The 13747-nt window shown below is 39.5% G+C and overlaps 1 protein-coding gene across 2 annotated transcripts in view; it reads right to left on the reverse strand.

Annotated features, from left to right (window-relative positions):
• Window positions 1-2623: 2623 nt before the first annotated feature.
• The window catches only part of LOC146487377 (peroxisomal ATPase PEX6-like), a 33849-nt gene continuing 22725 nt past the window's right edge, over window positions 2624-13747 (reverse strand). Inside the window, exon 11 of one of the 2 annotated variants that reach the window (XM_085087449.1) lies at window positions 2624-2735. The gene's annotated coding sequence lies outside the window, so the exon portion shown is untranslated. Of the gene's footprint in view, window positions 2736-7012; window positions 7095-13747 lie in introns of those variants that run through there. The other variant, XM_085087456.1, reaches the window with a different exon arrangement.

A 13747-nucleotide genomic window follows, 5' to 3' on the forward strand; every position in this document is an offset into this window, starting at 1 on the left:
GCATCTGCTTAAGTTGCGTATTAACAGCGAGAATCTTTCTTCTATTTGATAAATAAAGATTTTCGCCGTTGTTGTTGTTCTTTCTGTAAACTTCGGTCGATGTTGTTACGTGTTTCCGAAAACGACAAATCTCCGTTTTCAAATATATCGGTTCACTTTAGGCAGTGTTTTCGAGAACCCCTGTTTTCGGAGCGTTGTCTCCAGTATTCGTGTGTACGGAAGGCCTAAAGAGAGGAAAAAGATCCCCGTTTTCGAATAAAAACGATCAAAAACGAACGCGTGTATGTGCGGCGCGTCAACTGAAAATAGTTCGTCCAGACGCACAATACATCATGTGCCCGTCTTTACACTAGATACGCATAGCCAGACGAACAACAAATGTTTGCCAAGGTTCGTCCTGACAGATAATGCTTTTCTAGTATAAAAACGGCCAATGACTGGGAAAACTTTGGAAAAGTACTGGCTTAATCACAGGTGATCACAGAGGAACGTTCTACTATATTTAAAACAACAGGATGGAAAATCAAGTTCAAAGTTTTTTTTTATTGATCTCATTTCCACACAAGGCCATTAATTTCTATAAAGTTACGTGTCTTGGGTAACTGAATTTCCCTTGTACCGTCAAAGAAAAAAAGAAAAATACTGCGTCATAGAGCGGCTCCCTTGGGACCTAAGAAATAATGCCGACCAATCAAAAAACGTAAATTACACAACGAACCAATCAAAATTCAAAGCAATACCTGCCAAAGCGGAAAAGCGCGCGAAAACATTACCTTTTTTTCTATAACTGTTACCACATCAAACTGAAAATTGGAAATGTTCAGGTTAAGTTTCGTGAAGGACGAAAAACCGGACTGGCCAGAGACTGAACGCAAGCATGAGAACAAACAATAAACTCAACATCAACTCCGAGATTCAAGCCTGGGACAAATTTGTGGGAGGCAAGTGCTTTCACCACGCGCACTGCGCCGTCCCAGTGATTCTGTATATAAGGTTGTCCACATTATGCTGGTATGGGTTTGGGTGAAGCAAAAGAATTGCGCATTATACGGGAACAATAGTGCGAAGTGTCTTGGTGTGTTCTTGGTAAACGAATTCAAAATGGAAGGTTGTAAGAGAAAAGGACTTTGCAAACTGAACCACAGGTCACCACATTTGATGACAAGGCTTGGTTACAAAAACATGGCTTTCAGTTCTGTCTGCGAGCTTACGGAAAGGCGTATATTTCTTCTTCAGTGTTAAGCATGTCTGCTATTGTCGTTTTGTCACTTGTTTTTATTTAAATCATAATGGAGCATAACAGTGATCTATTTGAGCGTGACAGTCAGGGTATTCATTGAGCATAAAACATAAGTATAATAGCGTGAAACGTAAAGCAAAATGTGGACAGCCCTATCTATATATCAGGGAACTTAAGCAACGACGACGGCGACGGCAACGACAACGCCGCAAAACAATAGGTTTAATGAGCGAAAACAATCGCTCTGCACGTGCGTTTTAGAATTTGTTACACTTCTTTTCCGTCTTCTGCAAAACAACAACGTGAAATGACCAAATTCAAGGTTTTGTGGGGAACGTAAACACACGACGGCGACTTTTACATGTTCTTTCTTTACTTGAGCGCCACTCTTACGAATTTGGTTCCTGGGGAGTTCGCCGTTTTTGTACGGGTTGAACGAGTTGAAATCATCTCGAAGTAGCACAAATAAAACAAGGTTATATTTTCTAGTGACGTTTTAGTTGGCGATGGCGTCGTCGTTGCTTAACCGAGTTCCCTCCTGGTGTTTTGTTCCTGAATTCAAGTTGTAAAGGAAGGATCTAGACATGTTTGCTATGCTGCACGAGTTTTTCGTCTTTAAAAAAACAACAGCTAAATAAGCCCAAATCAAAGGTAAACGCACTTTGAGCGTTTAACTACAAACATTCAGCTGAAGACCTCTCAAACTGACAACTAAATCAACCGGCGACAAATTTGTTCTCGAGTATCGCCCTTTTAAGCTCAAAATATTTCATTCTCTTAGCCACGTAGGAGAGCCATCTAAAAATCTCCAGTCTACATCACATCTTCAGTGTCAGAATCAATTTTCTTTTCGCTCACGAGTCATCACATGAGACGTTAAAACGCGTGTCGTAGCGCTACGTCAGCTCAAACTTTTCAATTTCCTCGCCCAGGAAGGCAAATTATATCAGTTCCACTCTAAATTTCAATTTTATCCGCTTTACCGACAAAAACGCCACCGTTCCTGGACAAACAGTTGGCAGCCGAGCCTTCATTCTGAAAGACGAGTTCCTGCGCCCTAGCACTTCCTAGATCGACTGTTAACGTCATTTTCGTCTCGTCATAGAACGCGGTACTTGCCCTTCGTCCAGGCCTTTCAGTTTTAATCTTCACTCCTTCAATGATATATTGTCCATCTAGTGAACTGAATCTTGTAGTTATTTGTTTGGGGTCTACGCCTTTCGGAATGGGGATAGCTCTTGAGAATTTCGCTCCTTCCAGGCCCTTGTCAAGTTTGGACGTTCGCTTTCCTTGGAGTAAAACATGTTCCCCTTCAACGCACCATTTCATGTCTTCAGGTCGATAAGAACCGATGTCTAGGCAAGCAATACGAACAGTCTCCCCAACCTTTTCCTCCGTGACGCTTGTCTTTTCCCCTCCCACCTCAAAGAAATCCGTGGAAAATCCAGGCGAACTGAGGAGATCGGTTAAAATTCGCTCACCATCAGAGGAGAGACTGCAACATAAAGAATAAACCAAAACAATGAGCGGTTGTCAATTGAGTGTAGTAAAACCCAAGCCAAAGTAATTGCTCTGGCCATTCATGAGACTCGCAGGCAGCGGCGCAATGAACCAATCAGAATTCGTAGCAAATACATGTGACCGGCGCCAAGCGCGGGAAAACCCGTGCAAGTAAGCCACGATTGGTTTTGGTTTTGCTTCTCATTGGTTAAGAAAGTAGAACGAGTTTTGCTAACCAGCCACGGAGCGAACATCTCTCTGCAATAAGACTATTCGCGTTCTAATAGGTTTGAAGCCATGTTTCTATTGATCTACAGAAACACGGTAAATGGTAATTTTTTTCACGGAGATCGCGTTTTGTCCGGTTTCTATATAGGATTCACAAAAATATTCGTAGAAGTTTGAGGGAACTCAAAACAATACTGAAAACAGTCACACACATACAGTTCTCGTTTGCAAAATTTTACTTGTAAAATGTTTCTTTTTCGTAACCCAATTTAGTTTTCACAGAGACATTGTGGAGGAGGGGGGGGAGGGGGGATGCGTTGGTATATATAAACCAAACTGATTGTAGGGCTGACGCTACGGCAAGGGGCTTATTTATTTCAGTGTATATTTCAACTAGTAAAACTAGTCTTCTTCAGGGTCAGAGTTACAATGAGAAAAACTAACGGCTCTTAAAAGCTTAAATATGAACGCAAAGATAAACGGTTGATAGTTAACTAGTGTACATCACGTAGCGTATATAACAGTTCATAAGATACATATAGGTTAAAAAATAACGGCTATAAAAAAATTGAACGTAAACAAAAATGGTGAACGGTAGACTAGAGTACATATTTATATAAATATAGCCTATATAACGGTCCAACAGTAACAGTTTAACAGAACAACAACAGTAACAGTAACAGTTTATTTAGCGTCGTGTGGTCCCCTGCATCCAAAGTTTGGAATATATATAGGTATTTTTTAGCAAGATTATAACCGCTGTCAAGCGGTCGAAACGTCGTGATCAACACCTATTCTACACAATCGTGAGACAGACGATTAATTTTGAGCTATCAAGATTGTAACCTCTACATAAGAAAGACCCAAGAAAACGAGGTCCAACCATTCGCGTGCGTTCAATGGTTTCAACCTCGATCCCATGGCTTTTCTCCTGGAAACGAGGTTGTCATTTATTTTGAAAATGAGAACTGACATACGAAACAATAGATTTAACGTAATGGTTGATAGTTTGCCTGCCAGCAGCCCTTTTCTAAATGTTCCAGCGGGCAAGGGAATTGAATGGACTGACTGACTCTAAAATACAGACTGTTTTGCAGTCTGGCTCTGTCCTGGAACCATTCTTTTATTAGAGTGAACTGAGAGGCTTACAACTAATGAGACTGCGTGAAAGTTTTTGCAGCTGCAATTCAATGTTTTTTAATGTCAATCAACTTCGAGCAAAGTGTCTTAGAGCAAAATGTTTGTGCGTGCGAGGTCCACGCGCGAGAATGCACGTTTCAACCCTTCGTGCCTTGCTTGTGTTGCACCTGTCTCCGCGAGCGAGGGCGCGAGTTTAAGAGGAATAAAGCGACTGTTTTGCGCATAGGCAAATTGAAACAGGGACTAAAACGAATTGAAGCGAACGAGTCTCTTTTCCACGCTTGTTTTAGTAGCCCCAAACAAACGTCCGCTTCTTTGTTCTCGACCATCACGGTGAGAAAGGGACTCAGTGCTTGGAGTTAAGTCGATAGTCTTCCTAAAATACCGAAATATGTCGATAATAACAAATGCATACATTGGATAGTCAAACTTCTTTTTGACCGGGTCAGAGTGCTTACTGCCAAAACGCATCTTGTCTTCGAAGTTAACTGACAAGCCAAACACGTGTCTTGCAGCTGGAAAAACTTTCAGCCAGTTGATCAGTTGCAAGCCTCTCACTTCAAAGCCAGTGCATTTTGCCTTAGAACAATGACCCCATGAAAGAGACAGGCTGCAAAACGGGCTGTATTTTAGTGTTTCGATCCTTCGCACGAAAACGCGCGATCTTAGAACCAGAATATTTGCGCGTGCGAGGCTCGTGCGCGAGAATCACGCTTCAGCCCTTGGATCTCTTTGCGCAAGGGAAGTCGCGAGTTTGATAGAAAAAGGCAACTGTTTTGCATTTAGGCCGCAAAATACCACAAAACACATGAAGGATTGCAAAAATTCGAGACCATAACAATGAGCTAAGTGACCCGGCAAGTAGTAGTTTCGAAAGTGGACGTGACTACGATCAATATTCAGAGAAAATGGAAACATCTAGAAGCTTATGTTGTTCTAAATTGCACGTGAACTTAAATTTTACTTAGATATCATCGCTCATTACCATAAAATTAACGAGTCAAACTTTGCTCCGCATTGGCGCAAGTCTGTCGGGCTTGGAAAAGGAGGTAATTGTAAAAAACGGGAGGCAAGCTTATAAATATCTTTCTGCCATATATATATATATTTTTAAAAATTGTGTGGAGACTGTGGTGTACAAAATTCATCCTCAACCTCCTTGCATCTATTGTTTCTATTCTTGCGTTTGCGTGATACAGTATATTTAAAACACAAGACAACTGAGGTTTGATAACCAAAACGATAACCAAAACTCTCAAAAGCAAATAGATCATGCAGCGGTAGAGTAGGCGAACGTGTAGCTCTAGTAAAAATTTACAGGGAAAAAGACACGCGAATGGACGCTTTCTGGTACAGATGCAGCAGTAGAATTTGCAATTTTTCAGAATTCAAATTTTACAGAAATTTCTCGAACTCTACAATTTGTAATATTTTAGGCTCATTTTAGTGACACGAGGAAGTAGCGTAGCTGACGATGCCGGAGAGCCTAGATGATGTCGGTCACATGAGAACATGTGTTGATGGTAGATGAATTGATCATAGCTGTCAAAATAAATGACTCTGTTCAGAGCTTCACTTAATTCTGGTGGGCCTAATACATACAATACACGCTTGAGTGCGAAACAGGCACCTCTACGACACACGCAAAAGTGCAAGCAGTGTTACAACGTAAGCACAAGGAAGTTCTTGTGGTTGAGCTCGTTGGCGCCGCGCCGTTGTGTCACCGTTGTAAACCATATTTGCTTTTGCCGTAGCCGGCGTGAACTAGCTTTGGCAAAAACAGATAATCGAAACTTCAAGAAATGAGATACGGAAAGTTGGGTCAGCAAACATATGTGTTGGATTAGGTCGATTCACGTAGGCACTTCGATCTAGAGCGTCTAGCTCCTAGTTCCTATGACGAAACAACAAGATAATCTACCCTGAGCTACCCATAGAAGCCAGTGTAAAAAGCCTACAAACTTTAAGCAAACGCGACGCAGTTATAGCGAGTTTTCAATCGTCCGCGTCAGGCATGCAAGCCTTATCAAATCTTGAGAAATTCCAACAATTTAGTCACTGAATAGTTGCTTTGCTAGAAAAATCCGATCCAATATAACGAGAGAGGTCGAGCAGGTCATACATACAAAGTTTTAGCGGTTAATACCAGTTTTAGCAGATAAATTATGCGGCACGTTTGGTTGAAATCTATTAACATATTTCTTCTTTACAAAGAAACAATACATACTGTTGCGTTTGGGCTACAAATAAACATCCTTTTCATCGCTGTTTTAATTACCATTGTGTTCCAAAAAAAAACTTGAAAAAATAATAAAATAAAATAAAATAACTTTCCTGGTTTCCGTTTATCCTCGACGGGGTAGACTTGTAAACGGTTTTCTTCTTCAAGTGGGTGGTGATTTTTTTTTTGTACATGAATATGTTTTTTCGTCAAGTTCAGACCTTTGTACTTGGAAATTATGTTTCCGGCCGGTATATTCTTTTTTGTTTTTAAAATATCGGCGGAGTTCAATCGGTCAGCGATTAAAGTTTCGTTGATTCCTTACAAAGTAGGAGAAGACATTTAACGATTGTATTAGTTTCGTCACTCCCGCGTACGCCTGTATACCACCATCAAGTGCCGAAGTGCACTTGATATTTTCGCAAAAATCGTATGTTTACCTACGGATTAGGTGCATTACGTAACGAAATGTTTCAAATGTAACCACAAATTGAGCTCGAGTAATCTGTTCTTGTTAGCTTTTCGGACAAAGATACAGGGATTAAGAACTAAGCCCCCCTTAATGAATCACTTTCATGATGCAAAGAAAGGCGATAAACGCTATTTGCACGTTACGACATTAGAGCTAAAAAATGAATGCAAACCTGTTCTTTAGGTCCTCGAAGTGATTCGTCATTTTTTGCTCCATATTCGTCCGTTTTCTGCAGCAAACTGCTCCGAATTATCCGCTGGCAAGCCACATGATATTGACTGTTTAGCCGGGACCTGGCATTACACGGTCGTGTTAACAAAAGGACTCAAACATTTTCACCGCTATACTTCATTCATGCATACATAAAGAGTTGAAAATCGTTCTGGGATGGAGAAAACGGCTATTAGTGCTGTGCTGCGCTAGTTTTTTTGCTCTATAGTGTTCACAGATAGAAGAAAATAACTGCTTTTTCTTTCAAAATGCAACCGCAATATACGATCAATAATTTGATTTACCCGAAAAGCGACTCTGGGGGGTTAAAGGTTTTTTCCCATCCCGTAACAACATGAACAATGAAATTCGCCGATTGAGTATGCACTTACCAACGAAGCGAGCTTTCTCTCCTCCGTAGGAAAGGTTGGGCTTTCTTTGAACGGAAACTGTCGCTAAATTCGTCAGGGTGAAACGAAATCCACGATGTTTACAAGGTTTCGCTTTGGCATGCTTAAGCCGTCCTTCTAGAAAGTTCGCCAGCCAAAACAAAGGGCCACGAAATTAGAGTTCATTGAATATGTTATCTCGTTTTCGACATGTCGCTTGAAGGTTGTTTGCATTAGAAATAAAACGCGTTTTGTATTTCAGCAAACATGTCACAATTCGAGAGCGCGTGTTCTCGAAGCAAGCAAAGGGCAAAAAACTGAAGCGCGCCGCGAAAGAAACCTGTTCATCGTACGGTACCGGCGATTTGGAACATTAATCATCATGTCAAACGCAAAAACATAAACAGATGCGAACTTTGTTCTTCACAATTTCTTACAATGGTGTTTAATTTCACGGAAAATTTTTGTTTCTTTTTTCAACCTCGCTGAGCTAAACAGCATAGAAAAAAAAAAAAAAAAAGATCCAACTTTCTTGAAATGTCACAATTGGCTCATATCGCACTATATCGAGTAGGCGGTCTTGAATGCCAATACTGCCCCAAGCATGGTGTCAGATTAGCATGGGTGCTTTTCAATACCCTGTTTAAGCATATAAGAGAAAGGCGAGATACAAGAATAATGAGTGATAATGAATACTTTATTTTAATTATAACACCCACGCTTCTTCGGAAAATGAAAACATTGTCGATCGAAACGTTTGCTCTCGTTAACTGCCTTAGCTCTTCCGCGAATTCTGCGGTCAGTATTTGTTTCAAAGCAACTGTATATCTGTACCAGTATCTTATAAATCTTTTATAATCCGAGATACCGTGTCTTGTTCCCTGTAAATCACCGGATTATTTTTTCAGTACTTCATCACACCAATTACTTTTCAAGCACAAGAATAATTATGCAAATAATAGCTTAAATAAATCCCATAGATATAGCTCCTCAAGTGCTCTGAGAATTAAATGTTACTCAATTCGGCAATTACCAAAAATATTCTAACTGCTACCGTGAAGAGTTTGTGTGAAAGCTATAAGTTTGAGCTTGTGGTAGAAACGCTAAACAAGGTCGCTCTGCCGACATGTGCTGCAATCAGATAGTAATCGAAACATGGCCGTGTGAGACGCCAAAGATGATGTGAAGGTTGAGCCGGTTTTAGCCGTATGAGTAAACACAATTGAAATTGGAAATGATGAGTAAAACATTGTTACTCATTGGACCTATTTTTGGATGAATATTCTCAAAACTAGCAAAGTATTATCCGAACTAAATGATTCTAAATCACTGCTTATGAGACAAAAATAAGTTTTGGCGAGGTAAGTGGGAAAACAAGCCCATCAACAAACCATTATCGTATCGTGAAGTTTCACGAACGGCGCAAAAGACGTGCAGTTTTGCTGCGAAAAAAAAAAAGCAACTAATTTTAAAAACGCGGGGTTTTAAAAAAGAAAGAAAAACAAAACAGTGTATCACATATTAATGCCTCGGGGGTAAAAATGAAATTAGTAAACATAACAAACTTAACCTTCGTGACCCACGAGTCGTTTTCTGCCAAATGTCTCCTCCCAATTACATGGGTGACTTCCGAAACAATTTGGTCTGACGTACCTGAGACGGCTAATTTACAAAGCACACTTTCGAAACAGTTTAATACTTGTGCGATTCTGGAAGAGGGAAGGAGTAGACGCCCGCTACACTCATCATTTCTTTTGGACGCTGTTTACAGTAATTACTACTGCCTATCTCGAATCCCCGCTACCTTTAACGAATTTTTGTTTCCGAGAAAGTCAGTCTTTCGCGATAATGGCAAAACTGACAAAACTTTTCCAGAGATGAAGAGGTTGAAGTTGATTTTTTTCAAACAGTGTGACGCTGTGAGTATAAATGTCTTCCCATAACACAAACACAAAAACACCGTAAAGGGTAGTGTTGCACGCGGTCATAACAGCCCGCCTTCCCACGGCACCCACGCAGCTGAAAAATCCGCAGAAGAAATAAGAAAAGAAATACAAGTAGCACACACAAGGAAATTTGGGAAGGTTTTAGGTTAACGCAGAGGGCTATCAGAAGGTGAACAGAGAAGGCTCTTACTGACCAGCTTTTTGTGCGCTTCGCATATTTGTACCCAAGCCTTTCTTCCATTAAAAAACCTCTTGAACGCGTTTGGTGCGAGGCAGCGCCTGCCGAAGAAGGCTTGAATCAATTCTGTTCATATAACTAGGAAATAAGCGTTTTCTCCCTGCCGACAATGTTCGTGAATAATTGCGTACTCACCTAAGGTGTACTTTTTAATAAAGATCGCCTTCATGCATGGAATTATCTTTTTGTAATACCGCGCGGCTTTGGGTGGCTAAATGGATGCGCTTTTTAATAATGCTATAGGTAATTTACATTTGTTTTGGATATATTTTTCCTTTCTTAATTCTTTTAAACTGCTGTATGTCTTTTGTGTTACAGACGATATCGTATTCTGCTCAAACTGTTTCGCTCAAATATGCAGCATTCTGCCGACATAATGCTCAATAGCTCTAGAGATGAATTACGCTCGAAATTTTGCCGGAAGAAGTTATCCAAACCTACAGAGGGTTTTCACGGCGGCGATATTGCAGGTACAAGACAATAAAATGATTTTCCTTTGAAAAATAAAATAATTTTTCTACGTAAAACATTTTCCATTGCTCTGTAACTCCAACATGGTTGGTGAAAACCCTCCATCTATGATGTAGAATTAGACTCTTGCTAAGCTCGTTTTCCTTGGATAGTGTTGTTACTGCTGGCAATCTCGACCTTCCGCTTTCTTGAACCAACTTTAAGCAACCACGACTGCAACAGCAACGAAAACCTCACTTGAAAATATAAGTTCGCGTTGCTTGCACTACTTTACGATTATTCCACTTCGTTCAACTTGTACAATGTGGTCGAACTATCCTGGAACAGAACTGGTAGGAACGGCGTTCAAGTTGAGCTGACAGAGAACGAAAAATTTGCCGTCATACGCTCACGTTCTCCACAAAACCTTAAATTTAGTCATTTCACGTTGTTGTTTTGCCGAGGACGACGAACAAATGTACCAAAATTTATAACACACGTGCAGTGCCTTTGTTTTGCTCATTATAAATCCTATTTTTTGATGACGCTCTCGTTGCCGTCGTCGTATCCGCTTAAAACTCCCTAATATTTTTCTCTAGGAGTGAGGGGTATCAGCGAATCTTGACCTTGATAATTCAATCGTCAGTGATGTAAGTTAGCTTCATGGCGGTTAAAGTGTGTGCTTTTCTAATAGCCCATAGGTATACAAATGAATGTTGTGCTGCTAGCGCTAAGGACAACCGATAATGGATTAGAGAATTAACTTAGCGGTGAATGTTAAAAGTGCTAAAGTGAAGCCATGAATTTCCCACTGAGCGTTCGCCCTATAGTACGGAAATGGGAGATCAAACGCATTTTCCTTCAATTTCAGCAGGCCTGTTTCAAAAATGGGGCTATCTAACTGGTTTCTCATGTAGTCTAGGTAATTCAGTTACGATATCGCAGTTCAAAACTTAATAGCATTAACACAATTCAACCTCTATCAGAAAAAGAATTTTGTGGCCGTTTTAGAAAGGTGACGATATATTTAGGTTTTCGTAAGAATGCTGGAGTGAATGAGTCGGCGGTCAGGGCAAAAAAACCACAGCTTCTGAGAAGAAGTTTAATGCGGTCTAGAAATAATACTTAAGTTAGCTTTGGTATTAGTAGTCAGGGAAGTTCGATTGCGTTTATTTGCGCTTCCTTGCGATAGAGTAATAAGTTCTGTAAGATTCAGGCTTTCTTTTCAACTGCGATGGTCTCTCATTTATTCAATCTTTCATTCGCAGTTCAAATATATGAATTCCATATATTTCACTTCAACATTTTGCTGGCCATTTGCAAGGTTTCGATCCGATGGTCAATTCATAAGTTGTGTGTTTTGTCGCGTGACACGGAATAAAATTCAATTTAGAGAAGAATCGAATGTGCGCTATGTGAGGGAAATCCATAGGGGACATCTAATAAGCAAAACACTTAAGATGTTGTGTCTTTTCAGATAATGTTATGGCCTTTTGAAGGCACACCAGTGTAAGCTGACAGTTTGATCTATTCGCATTCACTTATCAGCTGACAATTTCAAAAATTGGAGAAAATTGTAGGGAATGGAATCTTTAATTCCCGAATAAATTTACGAGCTGTTGGTGGCTTTCCGAAAATGCTAGCTGGCTGTCGGTTTATATATTTTATTTATTTATACATTTTTACACTTTAAACGACACATGTGACCTTCCGAAATCAGAAGGAATAAGTTTTTAAGTGTTAAAAAAGTTTGCGGTGACACTGGTTTCTTCACAATACCAATAATTCAAATTTTTTGACGCGTGTAATGCCTAAAGAAATTGAGTGATTCCTCCGAAACGAACCATCGGGTGCCCCTAGCTAGGTACGAATTTTATGTCATTTAGTTCTCCAAGTTAAGCACAATACGTGTTTTCTGTGTGGTTTTTGGGCTGATTCACCTGCGATTTTTTTCTTAGGCTAAAGGAATTACAAAAACAACAAGAGCAATTTATTAAGGTATTCCTATATCTATACATGGCATTAGCGACCTATCTAAAATTATTAAAGCTTACAACATCATTTTTGGAACAACATATTTTGTCTATAGACCATGCATCCGTAAATATAAGCAGCAATTGATCTACAAATAACGGGGTCGATACGATTAAAGAGGAACAGAATTTTGGGTTTTGTTTCTAGATCTTTGAAGAGAGTATATTTTTCAGTTATTTCATAATTCCAGCAGTATGATAAAAAGTAGCCTGACCCGGGGTAAAGAATAATGTGACCCACATTTCGAGCGGAGAAAGAGTCCAGTGTTTTCCCATAGATCTGGCTAACAAAGAAGCAATGGAGGCAAACCAGCTATTAGATCAAATAATTACGCAAAATTGTGTTTAGTGACCCTGCTAAGCGATCCAGAACACTTTAAACCAAAATAAAGTGCGCCGAACCGGCTAACCTGGGTAAAAACCGAATCGATCAATTTAGTCGCCGGACTATGCCAGGATTTGTTGGTAAGAAACGTCGGCTAAACGAGTTATAATAATCATGTGTTTGTCGGGCAAAATGTTAAGTAAAAGTGTTTGGCTTAATCTTGATGAAAAATTGTATTCATCTATCATTCTACGCCTTTTGGATGATACCGGCAACATGATATCAAGGGAGAAAAAATGTTTTCTACACAAAACTGCAATATATAGACACAAACAGACAAAACTGAAAAAAAAATCTGAAAAATCCCAGAGAAAAGGAACGAAAAAAAGAATATATTGACAAACCTGCGTCGAAATTTATCCATCCAAAACCGACTTTCACACATGACGACGAAGTGCTTCGAGGGAAATAATTCGAGATTAATCTTAAAAAGCGTTGAAAGCTTACCGTCAAGGACTTCAAAATAAACAAACGTGTTTTAAGCTCAGCTGAAATAGGAAGTACAATGGTCGGCACAGCCGGAATACTAATTTATAACCATAAATACGAGACAAAAGAAAGCACTTAAATCTTGCGGTCAATTTGCGGCCGGTATCGATAAATAGATCTTTCTGGAATAACAGGAAAAACTTTTTTTTTGGTGGCTTGAGCAAATTCATAGGTAAGTGAAAATATTCGATAACACCGAACAACGTTTCGTATGTATATCTAAACCTTTACTTACAAGGATTTTGAGCAAATTCACATCAATAATAGGGATCAGTGGTATAGTTTCGGAAATTAGTAATTAAATAAAAAAATTTCATAAACGGACCTCATCGCAAGTTTAAGATGTTTCCACCTGTGGGTCGTGATAATGTTTCCCTAGTGTCGTAAAAAAACTCTGAAAAACTAAACTCGAGTCTCTAATTGTATATTTGAAAGTTGGAGGTATTTGAAAATCATTAGATCAGATCGGGGTCAAGCGAATCTTAAGTGTAATTTCCTCCCTAATTCGCCGCAAAAATGTCCACCTTTCACTAACACAAACCGCTTAACGCTGGCTTAAGAGATCGCGAGTGAAGACCACCAATATAATGCTTATCTTTATGATGGAGCAGATGACACGCTAAAAGCCCTTAATTTAAAATAAACTTATTCGAGAATGTTCTACCATTTGAAAAATGTTTCCTTCTCAATACCACCAACAATAAACAAGAGAAAAGTGCTTGAAGCAAAATATATATTTTTTGCTTTTTTGTAGAATTAATCCACATGTGAGGCGTTTTGAAATCACTTGTGAATTTTATGAAATA

The sequence above is a fragment of the Pavona decussata genome, unplaced genomic scaffold (genome assembly GCF_977016875.1).
Source record: "Pavona decussata unplaced genomic scaffold, jaPavDecu1.1 SCAFFOLD_16, whole genome shotgun sequence".
Lineage (NCBI taxonomy): Eukaryota > Metazoa > Cnidaria > Anthozoa > Scleractinia > Agariciidae > Pavona > Pavona decussata.